Source organism: Ambystoma mexicanum, chromosome 6q, assembly GCF_040938575.1.
Source record: "Ambystoma mexicanum isolate Mex_15411 chromosome 6q, UKY_AmexF1_1, whole genome shotgun sequence".
NCBI lineage: Eukaryota > Metazoa > Chordata > Amphibia > Caudata > Ambystomatidae > Ambystoma > Ambystoma mexicanum.
The window spans coordinates 154830297-154847716 of record NC_090937.1 but is presented as its reverse complement, the minus strand read 5'-3'; the positions used below and the strand labels follow the sequence as shown (position 1 = coordinate 154847716).

General features: G+C 49.0%; 1 protein-coding gene across 4 annotated transcripts in view; it reads left to right on the top strand.

The window, feature by feature from the left end:
- The first annotated feature begins 12741 nt into the window (after positions 1 to 12741).
- The window catches only part of G3BP2 (G3BP stress granule assembly factor 2), a 395323-nt gene continuing 390644 nt past the window's right edge, over positions 12742 to 17420 (top strand). For 2 of the 4 annotated variants that reach the window (XM_069630575.1, XM_069630576.1), the window contains exon 1: positions 12786 to 12983. The gene's annotated coding sequence lies outside the window, so the exon portion shown is untranslated. Of the gene's footprint in view, positions 12984 to 17420 lie in introns of all 4 variants that reach the window. The other 2 variants (XM_069630573.1, XM_069630574.1) reach the window with 2 other exon arrangements.

Sequence of the window (17420 nt, the reverse complement as noted above, 5' to 3'; positions counted from 1 at the left end):
GTTTCAACCGTTGCTGGTTCTCTCTCCAGCGGCTCTGGTTTTTGCGCTCACCAGCGTTTGCCCTCTGCTAGCCTCGTCTTGCAGCGGTTTGCCTTGCTTGCTCGTCCCTCCTCTTTGGGATAAGAGTTCTTTTCTTCTTACCTGTTTGCCGTAGGATACAGCGGCGGCCTTTTCTTTCTGTAGCGTTTTCATTGCCGATCACTCGGCACTTCTTCGCTTTCTCTTTCTAGTCTCGCCGCTCCGGCGGCGGGCGTTTTTTGTCCTCCCGCTTTGCCGCTCTTTTCTCTCGCGGCTCTCCAGTTTTCCCTTTTTTTCTCTGTCCATTGTTTTCTCTTCTGTATTTCTCTTTTTCTCACCGCGCCTATCATATCCTTGGGCCTGGTTTCCTCCACCTCTCTTTGGAGTACTGGACTTCCCTCCTGAGTTTCTACCCGGTGGACCACGCATCAGCTTCCAGTTCCTACTGTATTCCAGGTCGATCGTCACCTACCTCATTGCCAGAACATCCTAAGGGTTTTTCCCACTTGTGGGTTTTTCCCCCTTTGTCCGGCCTGTTCCCGGTCAAGGGGTCCCAGGACGGCTGTCAAGTCAGCGGTCACTGTGGCTTCTCACCGAGACAGGCAAGTGCTACCCAAAAAAGAACGGGACTACCTGAGCCGGCGGAATCTACAGAACGCAGGCGACTCTGAGGACTCAGGTGAGGAGAGTGTGGAGGGAAGGGAAGAGAAAGGAGTCATACAGCTTTCACAGTCACAGATTGAAACGCCAATAAGGACCAAGATGTCAGCCGAAGAACAAGTCCAAGAATTATGGAAGGCTTTTCAGGCCATGTCACTGGAATTACAGGGGGTAAAATCGGAGAATGCCCTTCTAAAACAGATGGTAGCGGTCCGGGAACCCTCACATCCCCCGGAATTGCCTCCTATGTCTCTTTCGTCAGGAAGATTTGATGGCTCACCAAAGAGGGTGAGGGAATTCCTGGAAGCCTGCAATGTATATTTCACTTTCAGACCACACACCTTCTCCACGGACCAAGCCAGAGTAGGGTTTATGATCTCAAATATGACAGGGAATGCTTTAGCCTGGGCTACTCCGCTAGTTACGAGCAGTAATGCCATTCTACAGGATTTCTCAGGGTTCCAGAACCTACTGAAACAGACTTTCGAGCGACCCGAACTATCTTTTACTGCAGGTGAGGACCTGCTGGATGCACGACAGGGTGCTCTGGACGTGCTGTCATACATCTCCTCTTTTAAGACACTGGCGGCAGGAGCAGGATGGTCCGAACAAGCACAATACGCTGTATTCCGGAGAGGGTTGAGAGAGATCAAAGATGAGCTAGCCAGATCTCCACGCTCTCCCACATTTCCAGACTTACTTGCTGCCGCTCTCCACATTGAGTACCGTCTCCAAGAGAGAAGGACAGAACGCAGGAAGCAAAGAGGACCAGGAAATCCCATGAACCCTCCTTCACACTCTCCTTCTGGACGATTCACCTCTACTCAGAGCGAAGAACCGATGCAAATCGGAGCTACCAGAGCACCTCTGTCGTCAGCGGAGAGAAGGCGAAGAAGAGAAAAAGGGTTGTGCGCCTATTGTGGTTCCGATCAACATGTACTGAAGGATTGCTCTGAGGTACCGGAGAAGAAGGCGGGAAACGATTACCCTCGGCACCAATAGGGACGGGCAGCCGGGGGTATTCAGATCTTTTTCAGCGTCCCTATGTCACACTTTCAGTATCGGCGTCAGAATCCCAAGAGGATTCTAGACTGATGGTACTATCTGTTACCTTGAATCTGAATGGAAGACTGGTGGAAACATTAGCCTTATTGGATTGTGGAGCGGCCGGGAACTTTGTGGACACTCTGTGGGCAGACAAGATGGGGCTCACACGGATAGTTCGGAAGGTGGGTCAGAAGGTGGAAGGAGTGGACGGTACACCTTTGTCGTCCGGATTAATCACTCATACCACTGAACAACTCTCCATGGTTATCAACCAACACACAGAAACCCTGCAGTTCGACATCATTAGAGCCGCACATTTCCCCATAATCTTAGGCATTCCCTGGCTGCGCAGGCATAACCCGTATATCGACTGGACGGAAAATCGACTAAGCTTTTGCTCTACGTACTGTTCAGTCAACTGTCTTCCTCCCGATACCAGGGAAGATCAACAGTCAGTCAGAGTTCTCTCCAAGGATCATATAGGTGTTCACGCGCTTCCTAATTTCTGTGCTAGATACTTCGGGGTATTCCAAGAGAACCTTCACGCGCAGCTACCTCCTCATCGGCCAGAAGACTGTTCAATCGATCTCGAACCTAATGCACTGGTGCCATTTGGGCGCATGTTCTCTCTCTCTCAGGCCGAGAAGAAGGTATTAAGAGTCTATCTAGATACCAACTTGGAGAATGGTCTTATTCGACCTTCGAAGTCACCAGCTGGCGCCTCCCTGTTCTTCATCAAGAAAAAAGACACGACTGATCTTCGACCCTGTATCGATTACCGGGGCCTCAATAAGGTTACAATCCGTGATCGGTATCCCATGCCACTCATAACCGACATTATTGAGGCGGTACAAGGGGCTCGAATTTTTACCAAATTGGATCTCCGAAACGCATATCATTTGCTTCGCATCACTGAGGGGGACGAATGGAAGACGGCTTTTCGAACTCCATACGGTCTGTTTGAGTACAGAGTGATGCCGTTCGGCTTAGTGAATGCACCGGCTGCATTCCAGAGATTCATGGATAGGCTATTCTCTGATCTGCTGTCGGTCTCGGTCATAATATACCTCGATGACATTCTGGTTTTCTCCCCTAACATGGAGGAACATGTTCAACATGTCACACAGGTACTGTCTCGCCTTCAGGAAAATCAGTTGCTGGTCAAGGGCGGGAAGTGTAAATTTGCAGTATCCTCAGTTCACTATCTCGGATTCATTCTTTCAGAGGAAGGGGTGGCCATGGACCAAACCAAGGTGGATGCGATTCTGGATTGGCCAGCTCCTACTTCAGTCCGAGAAGTCCAGAGATTCTTAGGATTAGCTAACTACTACCGCAGATTTATCTCAAACTTTTCGGAGGTAGTATACCCGATTACGCGCCTACTCAAGAAGGAGGCTATCCCTTTTTTCTGGTCTGATGAAGCAGAGAAAAGTTTCAATTTTCTCAAAAGATTGTTCTGCACTGCTCCCATTCTCCAGCATCCTGATCAATCACAACCATTTGTTCTGGAAACTGACGCTTCTGCGGTAGCTGTAGGAGCGGTATTGCTCCAGCTTATCCAAGGAGCGGAACACCCCGTAGCCTACATGTCAAAGACTCTTTCTCCTAGCCAGCTCAACTATTCGGTACTGGAGAAAGAACTTCTGGCCATGAAACTAGCCTGTGAAGAGTGGCGCCATCTCCTACTAGGAGCCAGACATCCTTTTCTGATTAGGACCGATCATAAGAACCTCAAGGTACTACAAGAATTGGAGTGTTCAAATTCCAGACAGGCCAGGTGGGCACATCACTTTGCACAGTTTGAATTCCAAGTCTCGTATATCCCGGGATCCCAGAATAGTCTGGCGGATGCCTTATCCCGCAAAGACTTCACCAAAGAACACCTGGCAATAAAGAGGGAGTCCATGTTCAAAACCAACCAAATCCTGGCCTTTGTTGGTTCCTTCCTCAAAGAGGTGAAAACTGCCCTCACTCAGGAAAAACTTCAAATAACCCTACGTAATACCTCTCCTTTTCAACAAAGAGGTGACTGGTTTTTCTACAAACAGAAATTGTACATTCCCAAAGGTCCTCTTCGTTCTAGAATTCTGAAGTGGAGTCACGACTCTCGCTCGGCCGGCCATAGAGGACCCGAGAATACCCTGGAGCTTCTCTCTAGAACATTTCTTTGGCCAAATGCTAGAAAGGAGACATACGAGTATGTCAACACTTGTCCAATTTGTGCCAGAGCCAAGTACCGCCTGGGAAAACCGTTGGGTCTGCTCACTCAGGTCGAACTTCCAACGCGCCCCTGGGGTCTCATATCTACCGATTTCATTGTTGATCTGCCGGTATCGGAATCCTGTACCTGCATTATGGTCACGGTAGATGCCTTTTCCAAGTTGGCACATTTTTCTCCCCTTCCGGGTCTGCCCACTGCTGCGAAGATGGCGGAGGTTTTCCCTCGAGATATATTCAAACTACATGGTCTTCCCGATAAGATAATCTCGGATCGGGGAAGTCAGTATATCTCGAAGTTTTGGACCGCCTTCTGCTACCGTTTGGGCATTGAAAGAGCTCTGTCTTCAGGGTTTCACCAAGAGACCAATGGTCAGACGGAACGCCTTAATGCAACACTGGAACAATACCTAAGGTGTTATATATCTCAGCATCAAGACAACTGGGTCTCGCTGCTTCCCACGGCGGGATTCTCATACAACAATACTAGACATTCCGCCACAGAACTCTCTCCTTTCTACTGCACTTACGGGGTTCACCCTCGTGCCGTATTTCCGGAGGTTCCCAGTTATACCAACTCCCCGACGGTGGAAGAGGTATTAGGGAATATTAAGGAGGCCCAGACTTCTGCTATGCGGAGTTTAGAGATTAGCAGAAGACGGACGAAATCCAGTGCCGATCAACATCGGAAAGAATGTCCAGTTTGGAAGCCAGGGGATCAGGTGTGGTTGTCCACCAAGTTTCTGCTTAGATGGACAAGGCCTTCTAAACTGTCTCCTCGTTTTCTGGGACCTTTCACTATTCTCTCTAAAGTAAATCCTGTAGCTTTTCGCCTACGGCTTCCCTCCTCTCTTCACCGTATTCACCCGGTCTTTCATTCCTCTCTTCTCAAACCTTACCACCCCGACCTTCACCAGAGAACCATTCCCAGATCTATCCTAGCACGGTCCTCGGAGCCTGATGAATATGAGGTATCTAAGATCCGTGATTCCAGGTATTATCGCGGACGTCTTGAGTACCTTCTGTCCTGGAAGGGATACCCGGAGTCGGAGGACTCATGGGAACCGGCTTCTCAGGTTCATGCACCAAGGTTGTTGGCTACCTTTCACCGCCGCTATCCGGGGAAGCCTGGGGCAGTTAGGTGGGGAGGGGGTCATACTGTCATCCGCAACCGCTACCGCGGGTGGCGGCTCCTTCCACGTTGGAGGCTCTCCGGCAGGTAGAGCGATTTAGTCCCCTCTTTGTGTCTAGTACCAAGCCACGACCAATCACAGCACTGCCGGTAGTTTATCTGCCATTCAAGCCCGGCAGTCGCTGCGTTTCAACCGTTGCTGGTTCTCTCTCCAGCGGCTCTGGTTTTTGCGCTCACCAGCGTTTGCCCTCTGCTGGCCTCGTCTTGCAGCGGGTCTGCCTTGCTTGCTCGTCCCTCCTCTTTGGGATAAGAGTTCTTTTCTTCTTACCTGTTTGCCGTAGGATACAGCGGCGGCCTTTTCTTTCTGTAGCGTTTTCCTTGCCGATCACTCGGCACTTCTTCGCTTTCTCTTTCTAGTCTCGCCGCTCCGGCGGCGGGCGTTTTTTGTCCTCCCGCTTTGCCGCTCTTTTCTCTCGCGGCTCTCCAGTTTTCCCTTTTTTTCTCTGTCCATTGTTTTCTCTTCTGTATTTCTCTTTTTCTCACCGCGCCTATCATATCCTTGGGCCTGGTTTCCTTCACCTCTCTTTGGAGTACTGGACTTCCCTCCTGAGTTTCTACCCGGTGGACCACGCATCAGCTTCCAGTTCCTACTGTATTCCAGTTCGATCGTCACCTACCTCATTGCCAGAACATCCTAAGGGTTTTTCCCACTTGTGGGTTTTTCCCCCTTTGTCCGGCCTGTTCCCGGTCAAGGGGTCCCAGGACGGCTGTCAAGTCAGCGGTCACTGTGGCTTCTCACCGAGACAGGCAAGTGCTACCCAAAAAAGAACGGGACTACCTGAGCCGGCGGAATCTACAGAACGCAGGCGACTCTGAGGACTCAGGTGAGGAGAGTGTGGAGGGAAGGGAAGAGAAAGGAGTCATACAGCTTTCACAGTCACAGCGTCACCCGCCAAGCCTCCTGCATGCCCATTCATTTCAATGGGCTCTCACCCGCCAAAAACAAAATCAGTGTTTTCAACCACTTTTGCGACACAAATGGTTGAGAGCTATGATAGCGCTGGCTGATTTTGCAGTCGCCAGAATTTGCACCGGCTCGTGATCCAGCAGAGCGGTAATGCCGGTGCTAACTCTGTTACCGCCACTTTAAAGGTGTGATGTTAGCTGATGGGGCCCCGCAGCAGCTGGGGAGCGCGGGCGGGCCAGCCTGATGGCGCTGCGCGGGGTGGGCCGCAGCACAAGAAAGACGCAACTACTTTGTATGGTGCTTAAACCCGGACTGGCGTTATTACGCCAGTTCCGGTGATTCCTTTATTCCTTCTGTGTCACGTGACCCTTTGCATCAAGGGCACGTGACACCACATTCCTCCCCAACTTGGAGGTATTTACACTGCTGTCAACAACAAACATTCTGAACTGATATAACATATAAACTGACACACAATCACAATTCATCTGCTCTTGCTTACTGCCTTCAGAGTTCATCTTGGCGTGGGCTTCTGACGGTAGACTCCGTCCACTACATATCCCTGGAGGCGGGACGACGGTTTGGGCTTTTCTCTCAGACGGTAGCGGGTGTTTCTTTCTCTGGGTGTGTCCTCCTTGGTGATCTCTGCTTCGGTTCTCTCATCTTGCAGGTGTGGTCTGTCTGAGTTTCTTGGTGTGGCCAGACTACCCGGTGGTGTCGGTCCTTGAGGTGTATGCGCTGCTCCTCCTTCTCCCCCTTTCGGAGGCGTTGAAGGTTCTTCCCACATTTCTGAGGGTACTTTCCTGAAGTGCGACACGTTTCTCGTCACTGTCTCTCCCCCTCGGGTGGCGGTGACCATGATATGGTTGGTGGTACTGACTGTCCACAGTCGAACCTCGAAATTGAGGAACATTTTCTTGGGCGGTGCACGGTTCCTGACAATGACGGTGTCTCCTGGGGTCAGTTCTCTGTGGCAGGCTCGTCTGGTGACGCTTTCTTGTTCATTTCGCTTCAGCCGCCTTGTGTCTATTGCTGGGATGTCAGGTTCCGGGGCTGTCCAGTGGGGGTGTATGGGAAGCTCCGCTTGTATGGGTACCCCGAACATGAGGGCAGCGGGGCTGATCCCGGTGGCTGAGTGCGGGGTTTGTCTGTGTGTTCTCAAGAACCGATATACTGTCTTCAACCACGGGGGCCCTTGCTCCTTGGCAATTCTGATGACTTTGTTGAGCGACCCCATGAATCGTTCAGCGTCTCCATTTGCCTGGGGCCATCTCGGGGTGATTCGCTGGTGTTTGACATTCACTTCTATGAAGTATTCGCGTAGCTCCTGACTGGTAAAGGATGGCCCGTTGTCGCTTTTTACTTTCCTCGGAATTCCATCTGTGGCAAATATCTTCTCCAGCGCGAGGATGGTGGTTTCGGCGTTAGTGGATGCCACGTGCTCTACTTCCGGATATCTGCTAAACTCGTCGATCATCACTAGCAGGTAACCTTCGCCGGCGATAGTGCACTGGTCCATGCTGACTGCGTCCCAGCGTTTGCAGCTTCTTGGGACACTGCTAATCGGTTCAGGGTTTTCAGGCCTCCTGGATGCTTGGCAGGCCGCGCAGGACTCTACTAGCTCTACTACTCTTTGTTGCATGTTCGGCATCCACATCCTGGATTTGAGGTATGCCGTTGATTTTACGATGCCTTGGTGTCCACTGTGGGCTAACCTGAGAGCTCTTTCCTCCAGAGACTCTGGCAATATGATTCGGTGTCCTTTTAACAGCACTCCTTCCGGGGCTATTGAGAGTTCATGTCTGATCCCGAACAGCGCTCTGAGTTTGACCTGTGCCGATGCTGTGCGTTGGGCCATTGACATGAGATAATTCTTCCAATTCCCGGATTGGATAGCGGCTGTCGTGTGCTGTAAGATGGTGTCCTCTTCTGTCTCACGCACCACTTCATGCAGTGTCAGGGCTCGCGGTCTTGCGCAGGCAACTACGTGACAGACATGCTCATCGGTTTCCTTTGCATGGTGTTGTTCGCTGTCGGTAGCCGGCCTCGGGTGACGGGACAGGTAGTCCGCCGGGTTGTCCGATCCTGGACGATATTCCACTTCGATGTTGTACGGCTGTAGCTGCAGCATCCATTTCTCTATGCGTGCAGGCGGGTGGGGGGCAGAGCCTCGGAAGATCGGGATCAGGGGTTTATGATCAGAGAAGACTTTCGCCTGCTTGCCTAGCAGGTACACTTTGAAGTGGCGGCATCCCCACAAGATGGCCAGGGCCTCCTTTTCTATGTGTGCATAGTTCTGTTCGGGTTTTGTGAGTGCTCTACTGGCAAACGCGATGGGGAACACTTTACCTTCATTATCCGTTTGGGTTAACACTGCCCCCAGGCCAACTGGGCTGGCATCAACGAGGAGTTCAGTCTGCCTTTCTATGTTGAAGAAGGCCATGGTGGTGGAGGCAGATAGAGTGTCTTTGATTTGTTGAAATGCTTGTTGATGAGCCGCGGTCCATTCCCACTTCTGGTCTTTCTTTGTTAATTCCCTGAGTGGGCTCGCGATGCTAGCGAGGTCAGGAATGAAACGTGCGCAGTAGGTTGCCATCCCCATGAGGCTTCTCACCTCTGAGGCTGATTGTGGTGCTTTGGAGTCCTTCATGTCTCGCACTTTAGACGGGTCAGGGGACACGCCTTCTGCGCTGAAAATGTAGCCAAAGAAGCATAGTTCACTTTTGTTGAATTCGCACTTTTCTGCGTTGAGTGTCAGGCCTGCTTCTTCGAGCCTTTTCAGGACTGCCGCTAGTCGTCGATGGTGCTCACTTTTGTTCGAGGCGTATACAAGGATGTCATCACTGATGTTGGTGGTTCCTTCTAATCCTGTGATGACCTTGCGGATTTCGTGTTGGAACACTTCTGCGGCAGATGATATCCCAAAATTGAGCCGTTTGTACCTCATCAGGCCGAGGTGAGAAGAAAAGGTAGTAATGTATCTTGACTCTTTGGATAGTCTTAGCTGGTGATAGCCTGATCTGAGGTCAAGTTTACTGAAGACTGTTGCTCCGGTGAGGTCTACGATGAGCTCGTCAATCGTGGGGGTTACATGGCGTTCCCTCCCAATAGCTACGTTGGGAAGCCTCATGTCTATACATATTCTTACTGCGTTCGGCTGTTTGGGTTTTTGGGCTACTACCATGGGCGAGACCCACGGAGTCGGTCCGGATGTTCTCTCAATGATTCCTTCATCTTCGAGCTTGGCCAGTTCCTTTTCTACTGCGCCTCTCAGGTGGAATGGAATCCGTCTGTGTCGGACTGCCTTCGGTTCAATGGTGGGGTCTATATGAAGCTTGATGGTTCTCCCCTTGAGGCACACGATGCCCTGGAACAGCTTTCTGTGTCGTCTCAGTAGGTTGTTGAGTTCGTCGTGTTGGAGGCGGAAAGCGAAATGTATTAGCTTCAGCTTCTCTGCCGTTTTGCAGCTCAGTAGCGTCTCGCAGCCGGCATCCACTACATAGATGCGTGCACGGCAGTTGGTTTTTTTCGTGGGCAAAGTCTGACTTGAAGGACCCTCGCACGGGGAGGGGTTTCTCACATCCGTAGGCATATAGCCTGACCTTCTTCTGGTGAAGGTTGGGTTTCGGGTGAAGCCTGTCGAATGCTCCCACTGGCATGATGTTCACTGTTGCGCCAGTGTCAATGACCACTTTTAGTGGTTCCCCGTTGGAGAGAACGGTGCACGATGGTCTCTTCCTCTGTCGTGACCGATGCGGTTCTACTGCTGATATTAGGTGTATACGATGTACTTGTCTGCTTCCCTTTTTCCGTCTTCCTTTGTCTCTCATTTTGGGGGATGTGCTGCTATCGCTGTCGTCGCTGTCGCTCGTGTCTGGGGACCTTTGGGACTCATCGACGGCTCTGGCCTTTCCTTTACGTGCTTGTTGGTGGGAGGATTCTCTGGGTGCGAACTTTTTCCGGCGTTCTTGTGTCGGCCGTGGGGCCGAGTCTTTGTCAGGCGGGTTCAGGCAGACAGCGGCATAGTGGTTGAGGCGATTGCATTTTCTGCACGTGGATCCCCATGCGGGGCAGGATTCACCTTTGTGCCACGGGCCTCCGCACCATCTGCAGCTCTTGTCTCGCCCCTGTGATGGGTGGGGCCTCTGACCCTGCTTCGTGCGAACATTCTGGTGTCTGGAGATGGCCGCCACGTCTTCTGCGGGTCCAGGGTTGTCCAGTGGCAGTCTTTGGATTGCTGCTCCCATTATCGCTACCTGGTCTTCCGTTTGTTCGCGGAGCCTCGCCATCATGAGGATGCGCGACAGGCGTATGTTCCTTTCAGATAGTATGGCCCTTCTCAATTTTTCAGAGGATATCCCGTTGATGATCTGGAGACGCATGGCGAAATTCTTCGTCTGGGAACTCACAGCCTACTGCCATTTCGCGAAGGCGAGCAAGAAATTTGTCCAATGTCTCTTTCTCTCGTTGCCTCGCCATGCAAAAGTGGAAACGTTCATAGTCTGGGTTGAGATCAGGTTTGAACATATTGGTGAGTGCTGATCTCGCTGCGTCATAGTTGTCTTCGTTACTGCGGTTCGGTGTGGCGTTGAAGAGGCGCAGAGCCGCTGCTCCGATGTTGAGTAGGAGGAAAGTGCGCATCTTTTTCGGCACGGTGATGTCTCTGGCGTCGAGATGCATTTCAAATTGTTGTAGCCAGATTTCCCACCTGATAGCAGCTCCTGTGGTGAATGGGTCGAGCGGCGGCATGAATGTTGTCTGTGCTGGGTCGGGATGCTCATTGGAGAGGCTCCTCCTGGAGGATGAACTTGCGCTAGTCCTTATGGGGCTGGTGCTTGGGCTGGACATGTCGGCTTTCCATGTGCTCTTTCCGGATTTGGGGCGCAGTCTGTAGGTGGCGGTGCTAGAGGTATCTCTTCAACACCGTAGGGGACTATGCCAATGGCACGTGGTATGGGGTGTAGTACCTGCTTTGACACCACCAGACTTCTCCAGGAGGTGCAGGAGGAGTGTTGAAGTGACGTTTTCTCCATGCGGCGTGTGATTGCTGCAGAGCCCCAGTCCTGAGTATCGGCGTGGCTTCAGCCGACACGTGCTGGTGTTGTACACAGCCACGTGACGTCGCGAGGTTGATGTCTGCGACGTGTGGCCGTGTCGGAGGTGTGGCGCTGGTGCGGGTGTTGCCGCGCAGCTCCGCGTGTAGAGGAGGCACGGATCCGCGTTGGGTCCGAAACCGGCTTCGTCGCCAGTGTGATGTTAGCTGATGGGGCCCCGCAGCAGCTGGGGAGCGCGGGCGGCCCAGCCCGAAGGCGCCGCGCGGGTTGGGCCGCAGCGCAAGAAAGACGCAACTCCTTCGTATGGTGCTTAAACCCGGACTGGCGTTATTACGCCAGTTCCGGTGATTCCTTTATTCCTTCCGTGTCACGTGACCCTTTGCGTCAAGGGCACGTGACACCACAAAGGGCTTACAGACAAACTTGTGATGAGGCTCATTATGTTTAATTCCCAGTAAGTGCTGTAACTGATTAGTTTGTCACTTTAATTTAGGTGATTAAACCCCCAACAATCCCTCAGCCAGCCTAGAGTCTCTTATTTTCAACAAGGGGCTTATAACGCTTGGAGGAGTAGGGTATGGTTGCCTCGGAAGGACATTTTTCGATTGGAACTACAAAACCCAGTTTAATGTTGATATCATTGTGTTATTTTTATAGTTCTCTAAGTTTTACATTTGTTTGCTGCTGTGAGAGCAATTGCATAATGCTCGTCTCCAGTTTTACCAAAGAACTTGAGGCGTTTTTAAAAAGACAACACTTTGTCATAGCTCTCAACTCACACGCTTTTGGCGGGTGTCACCCGCCTTGTAAAGGGCTGACTCACCCGCCAAGCCTCCTGCACGCCCATTCATTCCAATGGGCGTCTCACCCGCCAAAAACAAAATCGGGTGATTTCACCCGCCTTTGCAACACAAATGGTTGAGAGCTATGCTTTGTACTCTTGGACTTATCACTTTTTTTTTTTTAAAGCGCACTCGTATTCATTATTCACCAACATGGCGTCCATGTCTAACTTTTTGTTTTCACTGTGCATAGAATCTTAGCCCTCTAGTTCTTCGTTAACTCTATGTGGTAGATTAAATCAGAAAGCGGGATGGTAGGTCTGCGCACTTACGTTAGTCACCATTTTGAAACGGCGAGCATTCTTAAATAGGAGGATGCATTTCCAGGAAGTGTTCCATAGAAAAGACAGTTTTGTGTGCGATTAACTGGTATTCACTAATTGTTTTTCCACTTAACATGAGAAAAAAAATATTTTTCTCGTTTACGGAAAATAAACTTTTTATTACGGCTATTAAATATGTCTAAATGTGTTCTAACATTGTTGAAGAACATTTAAAAAACGAGGCGGGTATTTATAGCGGAAAGCTATTTGCAGTGCAAGGAAACTTACACTGAGCGAAATAGTAGACGAGAAAGTTTCCGCGTTTGAAAGCGAACGGTGGGGAGATCCTTGCGACATGAAAAGCATAGGCGGCGATTCTACACGCGCAGCATACATGCTACATCGTTCATTACTAGCGGTGACGGCTGCAGCCGAAGCCGCAAACAAGAGCCAGTGGGTTAGGCCGCGGCGGGCGCAGTGAAACACAGACACTTGACTACGGACGGTTCTCTGCCTTTAAGACGTAAAACCTGGTCTCGCGACGCTTCGAATGTGAACGCGCGGCGCGGGACGTTACTCCTCCTCCTTCTCTTCCAATACACGCGCCGTCAACGCAACGCGCCAGCGGTGACAACAAAGCGGCATCGAGCGGCGCTAGCCCCGAAGAGAACGATCGGCGCAAGGGAGAGGGGACCCGGGGCGGCCGAATTCAGAGGCGGAGGAAGGCAGGCAGACAGCGTGCGGCAGGGCTGAAAGTGTTCACGCCCAGCCGCTCTGCTCGAGGTGAGCCACGGAGGAGAAAGCGGGTGGGGGGTACTTTTCACCGAGTTATGTGCGAGAGTCACTAAGGGGTAAATGGGGTTACCGCTGCTGCACGGGGCGCCGCGTGCCCCCTTGTTAGTGGCGGTTGCTGACCCTCCTCTCTCGGGGTGACCTAGTAAAGGGAAATCGAAAGTGATGGATCCTTGCCTTGTGCACACACAGGCTACCGTCGTGGTGCATCTGAGGGGTTTGAAAGGACCAGAGTGCGTTTGAGCTTGTGGGGGTGATAGTGTACTTTTTAGGAGCTGCAAGCGATCTGGGTCTGTGCGCCCTGCGTGTCTCAAATGTTGCGGATGCCTACTAACATTTCGCTAATTTTTGGTGTATTCGGTCCCCCCACTCTTTACATATTACCCACACTCCCACCCCATGAATGATGATTCTTGTGCTGCAGAATGATCCTCTAACTTGGTCCCGTTTGTCGGCCATTGCGGGTCTTTCCAGCGTGGTAGACTACTTTATAGTTCTACTTCCTGACAAGTTGTCTTTGCTGTCCCGAGTCTGAACCCGGTAGTGCTCACCTGTGGCGAGCTTTGCGAGGACCTGCGATCATGCATTTCAGAAAAATCTTTATATAATTTCCAGCACTTCAGCTGCAATGCTGGACGTTACAGATAAAGCTGTTGCTGAGATTTTCGTAGGCAGTAGGACAAACGCACGAAATGTCCTATATCTCGCACACTTCTAGAGTTTGCGACATTCTGTATTGTTGGAATTTTTTGAGCCACGCATTTCGACTGGTTTGTTTTTTTTGGTAATTTAAGGATTTGCTTCTCTGTATAAAGATTCGCTTCAGCCTAGACGGGATATAAATTCCTGTTAAGAGAAGCGGCATTCGGCCTCCTCTCGTGGAACTACTGCGACCGAGTGGGCTTACCTACCATTTCGAAAGGCTCCAGGCCATCCTAGAGGTGGGCTACTTAATGGCGCTAAGAGTAAATGCAATTTTAAAGAATGGGGTTTTAAATATCCACACTATAACGCATTCTGCAGGGCCATACAGGAAAATAATCGGACACCTTGTTACAAAATCATCAAATCAATTAAACAAATTGGATAATGTTGCATATTTCCAACACTGAATAGTTATGGTATAATCGGAATGACAGATTATCCGTGGGGATTTCGACCCATATTGTGATCTAGCATGGAAGAGACTACATGAGGTAGGGGAGCTGTGCTTGGAGCACTGTACTTCTAAACATAACATCGAGTTAGCCGTGGTGGGTGGTTACGTATATCAACTTGGGCCTGGCGTTTTCTCCTCGCTCCCCCCACCCCCTATTCATGGAATGTTGCAGGGATCAATTTGGACAGTTTTCATTCTTGCAAACCTTAAGGGTCGTATAGATAATGTGCCCATAGTTCCCAATCCATGGACAGGTCATTAATTATTATTCAAATGACATGTAGTCTGGTTATACAGCGTATCACTCAAGTGTATCATTTTCTAATGTCTCAGTAAAAAGGTACTGTGGAACATCTTTCACTAATGGGAGAATATATGATTACCATATTGCCAAATGAGAACTTAGAAGAGATTTATGTGCTATTTAGGTCTGGACAAACTGCAATTAATAAAAAGAAAAAAGTGGCCGAGATGCTATAAAAATGTATTATACACGGCACAATGGCAGCCGATGTATAACTGATTTAATTTAATATAATCGTAGGCGATTGGCTTTGTATGTACAAAACACAAAACATAATATACAGATAGAAACAAAACAATTCCATCAAGCAGCACCATATAATACAATCGAAAAACACATAATTCATGAAATCACAAAGCAGCTTTGAGATCTAACTCAGCAAGAGATCTGAACATCACTAAAACATTTGAAAAATATTTTGCAGGGAATCTATTAGAGTAAATGTAAAATGTCCATACATTTCTAATAAAATGTAACCATGAAAATCTTTTTGCTCATTTCCCTCTGTACATTTTGGCCAGAGTGAAGACATATCGGAGCATTCGTAACTGTTACCATAGGCTTTATACCTTACCCTGATAAATTCGAGGCACTCACATTGTGTCAAAAGATGTGCCAATGTTTCAGTAACAGTTTCACCGGATAGGCGGCATAAGCGTTCAGAACATGCCAGGCCAAACATCGCCCCTTTTGTGGCTAGGGCGTCTCTCATTTTAAAATTGAGAAGGAGGTACTGTCAAATAATTGCACTATTCGGGTATGGGACTATATAGGTGGGCTTACTCACGAGCCATTCTATACTGGCTAAAAGAGCTGCCATGGCTTTTAGTGTATAATTGCATTCGGTCATTTTCATAGCTGAACGTAGTCAATTTATGTTTTACCAGATTCTTAACAGTATACACATCACCCAACACAGATTGACCTACACATTGCATTGTATTTTGTTATTTATATAGGGCTCTTTTTCCCACTTGTGCAACCTCAATGCGCTTTTTCTTTGGTTGAACGCCCTTGGTGACCGAGATTTTAGGGGATTAGCTTAGATGTGTGTGTGCATGTTGCCATTCTAAGACTTGGGTGGCTGGAAAGGCTCTACTAAGCAGCCCCGAGTGATCAGACACGTGGGTGGGTGCTCTTGAGTTTAGAGATAGATGGCTGTTGTTGGGAGAGTCTATGTGAGGCTAGCTATAACGGGTAGTGGTTGCTGTATGCTAGTGGCAGAGATGTTGTTGTACGTCTGGTGTTTCAGTCTGGACGGCTATGTGTGAACTAGGCCGGGTGTGCTTAGTCGCAAGATGTCTTCTATCGTGCATGGATGTTTGTCTGCGGCATGTGTCCACGCTAGTGGTGTGAGCAATGCATAACGTAGGCTGCAAGAATTGCTTGTTTATCCAGGTCTGGAATTGACTCCATTGGCTAGACTGAAGTGCAGCGACCTGACAATGCAAGTTGTGTATGGGACTAAACACAGCTAGAATTGAGAATCCTGTATAGTGGGAGAGAGGCCTACACCTAACAGTTTATAATTGAACTCAACTGTTCTGTTAAGGATTTCAATCAGGTGACACACACCTTGGTCTCGGCCTAGTATGTAGTGCACAACTGAGATGCTGATCTTATGCAGATTCAATTTGAGATGGTACACAACTCGTATCACACCCCCTTTTCAAATACCCCGGGTCTCAATGGACCATGAACCAGGCTGGTTGGTAAAATGCAATATATATTTTAAAATTCAAAAGAAATCATACAATTTTTAATGTGTCAGCAATCACCAATGGGGTTGATAATTACAATGAGGATGTAAGCAATACACTTGGTTTAACCTTCTAGTGGAACATATACAAACACCAGGGAATAGGAGCACTTTTTGGTTTAGGAAAGATAGCACCCAAGTTAGGATTTCCCCCTGCAATGTTTTCTTAACCCACAAATACTCAATTCTGAATGGATAGAAAGACACATCAGGTAATCGGGAATAATAGGCAGAAGACAGCATCAAAATCCGGCCTTCCCTCACAGAATAAGAGTGCTTTAAACCCTTAACAAAGGCCTAAAATAGCAATCGGAAATGGCAAATAATGAATTCATGTGTGGTTACATTTATAATATACATGTTTTTATCACAATAGCATGTAGTCCATCACTGGCAGTCACAAGGCAATGGATCAGCAAAAGGCATACAATTTGAAAATGAGCGGAACATTTAGAACATATTGCAGCTAAATGACAAGTGTGAATTACCCAAACGGTTTTTAATACTCTGATTTGGAGTGCGGTTTTTGGGTTGGGGGATAGGTGTGTGTGTGTGTGTATGTGTGTGTGTATGTATATATATATATATATATATATATATATCACAGGGACACTATAGAGTTGAAAATGGGTCTCGAGTTATGCAAGATAAAAAAGGTGCACTTTGAGAAAAATGAAGCCGTGAAATAGGAAAGGAAATTGGTTGTGACAAGAACAGTTTAACTCTAAGTATTCAGACTAGACTACCAAAGATGGACACAGTAAGATCCAAGGTTGATTCGCAAATTCAACCCTGTCATCCCAGCGCCCAACCCTGGTGGAAACAAGTCTGATCACTCGAAATAGGACTAATGGTTTAGGATTACACAAGACAAAATTGACAAGAAATGGCGCTAGCATTTTAGAAAGTCACGGGCAGGGTGCACAGATAATTTTAACAGTTTTAACAAGTTATCATAAGGATAGAGTGGGATAAGGACAAAAGCAAGACAAGATAGGTTATGGGTTTCTGTGGGGTAGGGATTATACTCAGTCCACTTTTAGTTTTGGGATTTTTGGGCCATGAAAAGATTCTGGTCACCACACGGCTGTGTGCCTGGCAAAAGAAAACAGCTGGGCCGTTCTGGATACTAAAGGTCAGCTGGATGGCAGGATTGCAGCAGGCATGCAGTTAGTGGGCAGCAAGCCAGTTTGATTCAGGATGCTT